Source organism: Gossypium hirsutum, chromosome D08 (genome assembly GCF_007990345.1).
Source record: "Gossypium hirsutum isolate 1008001.06 chromosome D08, Gossypium_hirsutum_v2.1, whole genome shotgun sequence".
NCBI classification, from domain to species: domain Eukaryota; kingdom Viridiplantae; phylum Streptophyta; class Magnoliopsida; order Malvales; family Malvaceae; genus Gossypium; species Gossypium hirsutum.
The window spans coordinates 4083474-4093218 of NC_053444.1; positions in this window are offsets into that span (position 1 = coordinate 4083474).

A 9745-nucleotide genomic window follows, 5' to 3' on the forward strand; every position below is an offset into this window, starting at 1 on the left:
CTTTCTCAGTCTTAAATTAGTATCAAATAGTTTAAGTTTTGTTTCAGTCAAAATTTGGTATATGTGTTTTGATCTAATACTTGAATATCGGCTTGAGATTTTATTATTTAAATTAATTTTCAATATTTTTATCTTAATTTTTTTATTTTATATTTACATTTAAAAATAAATATAATCATTTAATTAAATTATTCAACTTAATTACTAAATTTAAATTTTATATTTGGACATATAAATATATTTATATGTATGAATTAGAAGTATATATTTTGCATGCACATCAAAATATACCAATATCAATAAAAAAATATAAATGATACGTTTACTAGTACAATATTAATTAATTTCCCATATTTTTTTATATCATTTATGTTTGAAAACAAAAAGAAAATGTAAAATATTTTAAGTCCGAAACAGATTTAACAACACTTTTAAAATTGACTTTTCTCATATATTATGTTTTTCAAAAGAGTCAACTCAGGGATCGACCCCTAACGGGTAGATTTTGCACCTAAAAGAAAATAAAATTTACGATTCTCAATATTTGTTTTTTGATACAATGCCTAAAATTATTTATAGTCTCTTCTCAACCCTTCAATAAGATAATAATGCGTTTCAGCGTACTCAAATCCACGTTCTCTTGCACTGGCAACAATACGAATATCAACTGAACTAAAACTTGGCTTTACTTAATTATTTTTTAACAACAACAATATGGTATAAATACCTGGATTACCTGTTGTAATTAATATTAAAGTTTGTGTGGTATTGTAGGGCACACAAGTGCAATTTGTACCATAATATTCTCTGCTAACAAACCTTGCTGTGCTTTCATTGCCATAGGTGTTGTTGGGGTTTGCCTATTTTGCACTAAATTTTATATCATACCAAAACACACATATATATATATATACTTGGGTATTGATAAGCCTAGAGATTGCTTAGATGCATGCATCTATTTAGGATGATGTAAGATTGGATCCCATATCCAATTTCATAACAAATAATTTAAGAATTACTTGCAGGTATGGTGTGTGTGTTTTTTATTACAATACTAAAAGAGGAAGAACATTTTGATGGCAGATGGAAACTTTGTTTTTGGGTAATAAAATAGAGTTCAATTACAAATATAAAACAGTTGTACTATAAATTAAATTCTCATCAATCCAAATTTATTCAATGATTTTTGATGGGATTTCCTTGATCCTGATAGAACTATCTGGGATCTTTTGCATTACACCAGCCAAGATGTGAGCTGTAACATTAGCTTCTCTTGGAACCTTCTGCAAAATCACCTCCCACTTCCTCCTACAAAGTTCCTGTATACTCCTCCATTTTCATTATTGTTCTAACCTCAATTTTCATTTGTAAGTTGCATCGAACAAGTAATATACTCGTTGATTGGTTATGAATTTTAAGGCTTTATTTGGTAGCGTGGAAAGAAAATTAAAAAGATGAAAATTTGAACGGGTAGAGGAAGACGAAAAATATAGTTTTTTTATTTTTTTCATACTTGGTAGAAAAGTAGAAGAATTGAAAGAAAAAGTAATTTCCTTTCCATCCATTACTTGGTAAAGTTGAAAAATAAAATAAAATATTTGAAAAATGTATAATTTTGAACTAACATACATATTTGTTTCATTTTCTCTCCCATGATCATTCTAATCTAAAAGGATTGATTTTTATGCATTAATATGAAAAATGATCATCTCTCTTATTTTCTTTCCTACCAAATACACTCAAAATTTATTTTATTTTTACTTTTTCACTCAACCAAACACAACTTGTTGACACCATTTTTTTGATAAAACGACCCGACTTGGATTTTAAAACGAAAACAAAAAAAGGGAGTCGCCACCAATCCTTTTTAATGATGTGTGATTGGATCACCTCAAAAAGTGGTTGTTTTTAATAAACGATTTGATTTTATTAAAACAACGATTTTAGTCCACGAAATTCAGAAAAACAGGTTCGGGAGTCGGTTACGTATGAGGAAGGATTAGCACCTTCGTAACACCCAAAAATTGGATTAAAATTTAAGAGGATATTTGGCTATTTGGTCCAACGAGAAATCGAAACCCAACATGTAATAGACCCAATTTGCCCGGGCCCAAAAGCAAAAAAAAAAACCAAAAATGAAATAAATAAAACCAATAGAAATTTAAAATTAAAAGTCCAATTAACAACAGTCCAATAGCTGTCCATTTACAATAGCCAATCGACCCAATAAGGCCCAAATAGTCACTAAACCCAAACATCAGCCCAATGCCCAACCCAAATCAGCCCAAAACACAAAACGACACATGGAAACCCTAACAGCGAGGGTTCCCAGCGCCGCATCAGTGACGTCCCTTCACTCTCCCTCCGTATGTGACAAGCCCCTATGCGCTTGCACCCCTACCTCCGTACCTCCACGTCGACCTCTGCCCTCGTACCTGCAAAATACACACGAAAACAAGCAGAGAAAGATAGCAGAATAGGGGCAACAGAGGGGATTTAGGGGGAGCATTTTTCTTTTCTTTTCTTTTCTTTTCTTTTCATTTTGTAATTCGGGCCATAAAAAGGTCATTCGAATATTGTAAGAAAAAAAAACACACACGCATATAGAAATACAAAAAAGAAGAGCAAAAGAAAATTTTTTGCAAAAGGTGATTCTTTTTTCTCTTTTCTGTTCGTTTACTGCAGTTGATAGTTCTAAAATAAAAGAGGGGAGGTTCTTACCTTCGTGTAGACGCCGCTGAAGCCTCGTTTGCTCCGCCCTAGTCTGAGTCTGATGAGGTTTCGGGTTCGAAGGCGACGGAGGACAACGAGAGGACCTAGTTAGTTTTTTTTGATGGTTTAAAAGAATAGTCTGAGTATAGGGATTTTAGGGTTGGGACTTGATTTTTACGGGGCATAAGGAACGGCACCGTTTAGGGCCTGTTTCAATGGCTCTAAAATGGTGCCGTATTGGCACCGACCCGATGACCCGACCCAAGAGCGGCTGAGATCCGCGCACTGTGGCTTCGGTAGGGTTATTTGCGCATCCGGTCCCCCTCCTTTGTGGCGTGTTCATATTAGTTCTTTTTCTTTATTTATGAATTTCGCACTTGATTTTGGTTTTGTTTCATTTTGGCCCAGGTTGTACGTCGCGTTTTGGAGGGACGGGATTATTTCCCATTTGGTCCCCTGAGTCATCCGCGTGCTACATTTGGCCCCTTCCCCCCTTTTTTGCTTTGTTTTATTTTATTTTTATTTTCATTTATTCCCTTCAATTCTGTCTTATTTTAATTTAATCCATATTTGTTTGATTTGATGCTTGATTTTCATTTTGTTTAAAATTTATTATTCTGTTTCAAATGTATATATGTGTATGTTTAATTTAAATCTAGCATTTATTTTAATATTTAAGCTTAAATATTGTTTTAAAGTTCATCATTAGAATCATAAAATATAACATATTTATTATTATTATTATTGCTATTATCTAAATTTATTATACATATATCATTATAAAATTTTCTTTCCGTTTTGTATGTATCGTTTATTTAAATTAGCACACGTATATATACTTTGAGTTTCTTTCCATGTGACATTTATTTGAAAATTCATTTATATATTATTATATTCCTTTCTAACCTTTTGATATATTTCAATATTCATTTTATTTATTCGAAAACTTGTCACATTTTATTTATGTTATTTCGCTTAGCTCTTCTTTCAAAATCGATGATTAATTCGTTTAGTTGTTGAATGTTGATATTTGTGTTCGCACGATATGTGATGGATATTATTGCCCGCATATTTATTATGTTATTTATTAGTGTTTGTTGTTTATTGATGATCGTTTGGTATATACTTTAGCTCATTAATTATAGTTTCGTGTTGTATATTAACATCCCATCGTTTTAATCTAAAATATTTAGTTTCATTAAAGCATTAAAACCCTTTTTTACAAAAGTTTTCAAAAATAACGCAATACTTGACATTTAGGATCTTCGAAAGGATTGGGCCCTAACGTATTGGGTTCCAATTCTCCTCGTTGAATCTAAATAATCGAGGATATGCTTCAATCAAAACAAAAAAACTCATTCTCGGGAATTTGATACGACGTGTCGTAATGTATTGGATGCGATATGTCATTTTCTCGAAATGAGGTTTAAAAAAATAAGGGTTGTGTTCAATGCTAGGAATTTTGAGGAATTGTACCCTAACGTATTGGGTTTCAATTTTTCATCTGACTTCAAGCAATTGAATATCCCTTTTCAACCTCAAGAATTTTGAAAATCGAAAGACAAGCTCGTTCTCGAGGACTAAAAATGTCATGTCCTAATGTATTGGGTATGACATTTTATTACTCTGAGATGAGATGGTTTTTAGCATTCACATCGATTTATCCAAGCATCTTTTGTAAAATTAATATAAATAAAAAAGAAAGGATCGTATTTAAATTTTTTTTAAAATTTCGACATTAAGACATTAAACAATCAATTCGGTACCAATTTTGGGCGTCACGAGGGTGCTAACCCTTCCTCGTACGTAACCGACTCCCGAACCTGTTTTCTCAAAATTCGCAGACCCAAAATTGTTTTCAAGGTGAGCCGATAACACCTCAATAAAGGATCGGTGGCGACTCCCAATTTTCATTTTTAAAAATCAATCCCCATTTTTTTTCGAACTTAAAAAGTGGTTTCGACACAGCACATTAGGGTACGTTTTCTCGAATTTCGAAACGCGAATTATTGCCTTATTTTGAATTTTTTTAAAAAGGATATTTGACTATTTGGTCGAACGAGAAAAAAATCGAAACCTAGCACGTTTTCTCGAATTTCCAAACGCAAAACATTGCCTTACTTTGAATTTTTTTTTAAAAGGATATTTGGCTATTTGGTCGAATGAGAAAATCGAGACCCAGCACATTAAGGCACGTTTTCTAGAATTTCCAAACGCAAAACATTGCCTTACTTTGAAATTTCTTTTGACGTATAGTATTAATATGCGTAACAAAATGCTAATGAATATAGTAATGTGAGCATAGATAATACGAACAATAGCAACAAAGTAAAATAAAAGGACAAAATAATATCATGCAAAATAACAAGTATATAAATAAATAAAACTAAAATATTCTTTCTAAATAATAATAAAAATATAAATAAAGAAAGTGAATAAGATTATAAAAAGAGTAAAAGATATATATATAAGTACGAATGTATATAAAAATTGAAAGAGAAATAAAACATGTAAGTATATTTATATATTCGTGAAAATAAAATGCGTATTGATACGTATGGATATGTATTTAAATTATAGAGATATACATGAGATATAAGTATGTACATATATATATGTATTATAAAATATGATAAAGAAGGTATAAACATGTGTGTATATATATATTTATGAAAATTAAATATATACATAGATATGTACATAAATTATAGAATATATCAATACGTATATATTAAAAAAAATAATGTATATATATTATAAAATATATGCCTATATATATGAATAATAAAATTTGAAGTTTGAAAAGTATAAATAAGTAAATAATAATATTAATATTAATGATGTAATATAATAGTAATAATAATATTAAAATAATTAATTTAATAATAAAATAACTAAAATAACAAATAAAGGATTAAATTGGAAACTAGACTAAATTTTGGGGTCGAAATTAAAAAATGAAAAAAAAACAACGAAAAGGATTAAATCATATCGCGCATGAAAAGAATAGGACCAAAAGGGAAATATTCCCACGTTAATTAAACGACGTCGTTTCAGCGAGGTCTGTGCACAGGGTCTATGGACCAAATCGAAAGAAAAATGGAAATCTGTGGCAAAATTAAAAAAAGGATAGGACCCAATTATAACCAGCCTCAAAAGCGGAAGGACTGAGGATGAAAATAGCCCCCTTTGTCCAAAAACACGCGGATCCTAGACGGTTCGGGTCAGGTGGATCGGGTTAGGACAAAACGACGCCGTTTTGGTGCCTGAGAGTCTTGCCCAAAACGACTTCGTTTTGGAGGCCTATAAAAGTCAAGTTTTTTTTTAAATTGCATTTTCCTTCTTTCTCTCAAAAAAAAAAAAAGAAATTCTCTCAAATTTCCTCTCCCCTATCCGGGCACCGGCCCAGAATCCGGCCAACGCCGCCACCGCGCCGGCCACCGTACACGGTGGCCGAAAAAATCAAAAAGGTATATTTTTTATTATTTTTTATATGTTATGTATATTATTAAAAATCAAAAGTAGAAAAAACGAATAAATAAATAAAGTTAGAAACTAGGAAAACCTTTGTGTTTCTTTGCTCTTTATTTTTTCTTGGATCCTTTTTATTTCCGAAAGAAACCTCAAAAAACTCCTCTCCTTTTACAGCAGGTTCGGTTTTTAGCCGAAAGAAAAGAAAAAAAATCCCCCTTTACAATTTGTTTTCTTAGGCTTTTATAGCCATTTGTACAAGATTTAAATCTATTCTTGTCATTTCTCTGCAGGCAAGTGGACGACGACGGTGACAGAGAGCAGGTGGCGGTGGCAGGAGTTGGTGGCTGCTAAAGCTGCGGGGTGGTTGACCAGCATTGTTGTTTTCTGCTATTGGGTGTTGGGTTAGGGTTTTTGAATATTGGGCTATAGGTTTTGGGCTTGTTTTATTATTTTGATGGTATGGGCCTATTGATTTGTAATTTGGACTGTTTATTGATTTTTGATTTGGTCTTGGTCTACTTTGAGTGTACTGGGCCCTGGCAAAATTGGGCCTGCACACAACTTAAATCTCAATCTTACCAATGATGCAGCCACCCTTTGTAATGGTTGAAAACTGAAATTATAAAATCAAAAGTTTAGATGGAGTGATTGAATTATTTCAAAAAAATTTAAAAATAAAAATTCATCAAAATTAAAAATTAAAAAAAACATAATGAAAAATCCTAAATTCTTTTTTGGCATAATGCCAAAATAGACCCTAACGTTTGAATGTTTGGTCACTATGGCCCTTTATGTTTTTATTTAGCACTTTAACACCTAACCTTTTTTTTGGTCAAATTGATCTATTTTTAATAGACATGGTGACGTGGCCGTTAGTTGACTAAAAGTCAACATTAACCACTGACATGGTGGTCCAAATGTCATTAAATGATGGCGTGTCACTATTTTGTTAGCAAATTATTTTAAAATTATTACAAAAATAATAATAAAATCCTAATTTCTTCTCCCCCAACTCTCTGTTTCTTTCCTACATTTCTAGTTTCCTGTCACATTTCAATCAAAAAAATCTCACCATCTTTCTTCTTCAATAAAAAATCCCACAAAATATTTTGAAAATAAAAATCTATAATGGAAGAACAAATATATGGGGAATATTCAAAAGGCTACTGAAGAAAGAATCATGGAGGTTAATACGAGTCACAAAGGCCCAACCCAAGCTCAAGAAGGTGATGGGCTCAAATCAAGAAGCTCACCCATACTTAATTGAAAATCAGGCCAAATTGTTAAAGTGGCTCAATTCGTAAAGTTTTATTTTTTTTAATACTTAGTTAAATTTTTATGTAAATATTCAGTCCAAGAGGCCCAATTAAAAGCCCTTGGCCAAATTTCCATTTAAATATTAAAATAATTAGGAGTTTTTTTATTTTTAGTTTTCTAATTAGATTAGGAAAACACTTGAGAGGCCTATATAAAGGCTTGGCCAGCCACCTTGTTATTCACTTCTCAAATATATCAAAAATTTCAGATTTGTCTAAGTGCAGAATTCTCTTTGAGTTTTTCTCTTTAAGTTTTTCTCCAAGAATTCTCTCTTGGGTTTTCTTTAGAAGTTGTTTTAACAATCTTTTGATTGTGGGAGCCATCTTCAGCCTTCTTCTTACCATTGATATTCTTTGGAGAGGAGATTAGAGTCGTTTGAAGGGAGTTGTGAGATCTTTCGGGATTTCAAGGCTTCTCAGGACTTATCTTTTAATTTCTTGCTGTCAATTTTTTCTTTATTTCTGCTTGTGCCGAATCTTTATCTAATTTATTTGATGTTCTTATTGTGTTTCCAACCTTTTTTCTATCTTAAAGAATCAGCCAAAAATCCCCAATTTCTAGGGTTCTTGCCGATTCATCCATACTCTTTTTGGGTGAAATTAGATTGCCGAAATTTGGGGAAAACTATCTTGGTGTTCAATTGGGCAGAATCGCAACCTCCTTTAGGGTTTCAAGAACCCTTATTAACACTTATTTCTATTCTCAATTTGACTCTTTGCTGATTTGGGGATTTTATTTCAGATCTAGAAATTCAAAGTTCTAATCTTTTAATTTTCTATTTTGTTTCAGATCTGATTGTTTAGAGCTTTCGTAGGAGTTTCCCGTGACTTGACTAGTCGATCTTGGTCCGCGCGCAACCCTCTATCATTTGGTATCAGATTTTGGGCATGTTGGGTGTTCTTGGTTAGTTTCTAAACTGATCTCTATTTTTTTAAACTACAAATAGCAGTTTTACCCAAAAAAAGTTTTCGAAAAAAATCATTTGAGTGGGTAAACGTTGTCCGATTGATCTGAAATTTTTCATACATATTTTTGGCATTGTGATTGAATATAAAAAAAATATTTCCTGCAAAAAATTCAGTCGAAAAAGGCAAAAAAATTGAAAAATACAAAATCCAATAAAAATTAAAAAAAATATTCAGCGGGTTGAGTTTGGTGCCCAAACTTTCCAGATCAAAAATTAAATATTTAAGGACATTCCAGATTTAATTTCATGATTTTTGGAGATTGGAAACACCTCGAACGAAGTTGTCAAGTTATTTCGCAGTTTTTCAGGTTTTTCAATTTTAGCAATTTTTATTGATTCTTAGCTATAGGTTTTCATTTGTTTGCTTTTTTTTCTCCCTTAACAATATCTAACACCTTCTTGTTTCTTGTGTTAGTTGGATTTAAACGTGTGCACAATTCTTCCTCGGTGCAACACGAATCAATTGGTGTCTCGTCAGTTTTTGGCATCCTAGTGCAAATTAGGACTCTTTGGTTGTTTCGGTTCATACACTTTCTAATTGGTTGATATAGACTGTACTAAAGAACTCACAAGACTAAATTCTACCTCATTGAGAATTTTATTTTTCTTTTTGAGTGATTAACGGTGAGGTTTGCTAACTTTCCTTTTTGAGTGTTGAGTGTTTATTTTGCAGATTTTTGAAAATGTCTAGGATTGGTCAAGGTGATAATGACCATAATGATGTCCATGATAAACTTAAAATGATCCAACAACAGTTAGATGAAAGGGCTGCCATACTTCGAAAATTAAGTGCTACTATCAATGAGATGCGGGTGGAGCAAAGAGCCCAACGAGGACAACTTAATTCAAGCGAAAGGGCAGAAATGAGAGTGCCAAGATGACGAACATCCAACGAATATTCGAGAAGAGATTCCTATTATGACTCCTATTCAACGAGGAATTCAAGACGATGCAAAGCAAGTTTCGAGAGTGAAGTTTTCCAAAGGGATCATTGTTCGTATGCAAGTTATTCCGTACATACCCAACGAGAGCCTTTCCATTCTGATTCATTTGTAACATCTCTATCTTGTAATGAAAGGAAGACACAAAAAGAAATCAAAAAAGAAAAAGAGAATGAAGAAGAGCAAAAAGAGATTGAGAGTGGAAAGGAATGTGAAACAGACAAGAAAATTGAAAAAGAAATTGAAGAAACAAAAGAAAAAGATGAGGAAAGGGTAGTGAGGAATGTTTCCACTAACCAAGATATGAATTTTTCTTGTGTTGCTACTTTTCAGG